This window comes from Echinops telfairi, unplaced genomic scaffold (assembly GCF_000313985.2).
Source record: "Echinops telfairi isolate 266 unplaced genomic scaffold, ASM31398v2 ScPeMD7_1;HRSCAF=3_1, whole genome shotgun sequence".
Lineage (NCBI taxonomy): Eukaryota > Metazoa > Chordata > Mammalia > Afrosoricida > Tenrecidae > Echinops > Echinops telfairi.
In genome coordinates, this window is record NW_022103897.1 from 6,658,211 (window position 1) to 6,660,963 (window position 2,753).

Here is a 2,753-nt window from a genome sequence, read left to right on the forward strand (position 1 = left end):
GTCATTGTCAATTCAAGAGTGACCAAGGCCCAGTACTAGCTTTCAACTGGTCTAATGAGGTGTAGCTCACATGCCCTAACATGCAGGGGTGATGCGTTCTTGTCCAATCCACAAGGATGTCTCTCTGACCTCAGGGAGATCAGGTGTTGTGTAGGGGAAGATGTTACTGGTGGGTAAGGGTGGAGTTTGGCCATGTTCCTTGTTACCAAGATTTTGTGGGGAACAAAGAAGGATTCCATTTTTCTTTTCAGCATCCATTAGTGAGCCAGACTGCTGTCTTCATCTTATGCTGCTGCATAAGTTCAAGATGAATGCATTGCATCAGACTAGCTAACAATTCAACCATCTGTCTCATATCTGTTTTATACTCCCTGCCCCTCCCCCCGCCCGCCCCCCCCACGTCCACCAGTTTCTAGTCAGTACTCAGTTCACTTCTACATCTTTCCCTCTGAAGTCCAGAGTTTCAGAATTTTCTTCTACATCTGTTCCATTTAGTTTCTCATTGTTGCAGAGGGTCTATGTAGAGGGTCTGCCTAGTTTGCCATTGCCATTGCCGTAGGATGCGTTCTCTTGAGAAACAAAACCAGTGAGGCTTATTTATGTATATATAAAGAAAGGTTTATAATAAGAAAATGGCTCATGCGGTTATAGAAGCAGGCAAGTTCCAAGACAGTAGGTCAGATATTAGACTGGAGGCTTCTCCTGACATGTGCAGCTGCAGGACACAGGAGACCAAGATCACTAGACAGACAATAGGCTTGTGGATGCTGACAACTCCCAGGAGCAGCAGGCCATCCTGCAGGCATTTGTTTCAAGGCCAAAGAATTGGAGGTTGAAAGTCAGTTGCAGGGTCCAAACTCAGCAGAAACAAGACAGCTTTTCAAGGATATCTACTTCTCTTGGAAGTAGGCTATGCCCCCGAGGAGATCTTATCATGTAGGATAACTCCATTTTAACTATCAAACTACTGGGAATTTTCACCCATCAGAGCTCACATAAAACTTCAACTACCAATGTCATCTCAATTTCTTTTCTTTTTACTGAGATTTAATGCATAGTGAAAACTGTAGTCTTTTATTTTCATTAATAGGTGCCTCAAGTCCTTTACACTTTTAGCAATCAATGGTGTGTCATCTGCATATCACAGACTGTTAATGATTACAGCCCCTCCCCCCAAAAAAAATACCCCTATTAGGTAGTTATAACCTAATAAATAATTTTATTATCCCATTCCCTTTACTATCCAATTTATGATTTCTTCCTCTCTCTTAAATATCTTCAAGTTCCTTTTATGCTCCTGATTAATTTAATTGTTTCCTCAGCTTGTCTGCCCAAGTCAGTAAAGTAGAACAAAATAAATCATAAGAGTCTTTCTTTTTAGAAACAGAGTTGACTATTAAATAAAAATTCTAATTTCTTCTCTCTCTTAACAATCATAGTGACAATCTCAAGGCATTCCAGATTGGAAATCCACATTTATTGAGTACCTGCTATAGATTTGGAAGCTTTCATATAAAAAATAATTAAAAATTAAAGTGCAAGATAGATGTTACTGCCCTCATATTAACGTAGCATGGAATTGAGTTTCTGAGAAATGAATTGATTTTTTTCACACATGGTACTTAAGAAGTAAAAGAAGCAGATTAGAGCTTAATCCACATGCATGTTGCTTGTCCTTCACTGAGCGGCCCAGCACAATGTACCTGTAGACACTCAGCATAGGCACTGACTAAATGTGTACTTTGCACAAATGTATTTAAGCCTGCACTTGGGTATTTCAATCAAGACCATCACTTCAACAACTAGACAAGCACTTAAGGAGAATTAAAAAAATCTGTGACCACAGGGGAGAAACTATATGGGCAGTTTGGCATACAAAAATGTCTTTGAATTAATTTGGATGCCTGGGTTTCAAGGAGAAAGAAACATAGAACACATATTACATGGCCAGAATAAAATGGAAATGTAGTCCGAATTTCTAATAATTTTGAGGAGAATCCATTATCTTTGGACTTTTCCTATCACTGATAAAGAGACAAGTTCTTCAGTTCATAAGATACTGAAATAAAGAGCTTTGAACTTCCTCCGATCAGATGTCAAGGACGTGTTCAGCCATCTCTGTTTTGTTTTCCTCCAGGGGGCACAGCTGCGTGCTGTCTCTTAGCCTCCTAGGGGATTGAATTCTAGTCAATGGACTGTGGACAGCCAGGACCTCTGTGACTTCTAGGATTGAGCCCTAATCACCTCTCATGTGATCTTTCACACAAGATTCTCTTGGAGAATTTAGTGATTGGCAGGCCACACAATGAAGATAATTAGCTTAAACTACCCTTAAATAGCCAGAAAGATGCAAGTAGTTTCTTTGAACAGGGATGCAAGGATGCAGAATCAAGAGGCAGGAAAAGTGACACAGAAGTGAAGTAAGCCATCATAAGGATGAACTGTTCATGTCTCTGCTGTGGGCAAAGGGAATGCAGATCATTGTGATCTCCTGAGATGCCTACAGAATGCCTTCTGGGATTCTCTACCCAAAGGTGGATGGCTGCATTTGTGCAGCAGCTCTCATTTCCAATGGGCCAAGGACTATCCTCCGGGAGGTTAACCCCCCTTCCTTTCCAAACTATACTTGTGCTCAGGTTGAGTGCGTTACTACTGCACTTCCAGGGAAACCTCTACTTCCAGAAGCCGCTGGGAGAGAATGAGCACTGTGGTCCATGGTGACAGTGAAATGGTGCCAGGAGAACTTGTTCTTC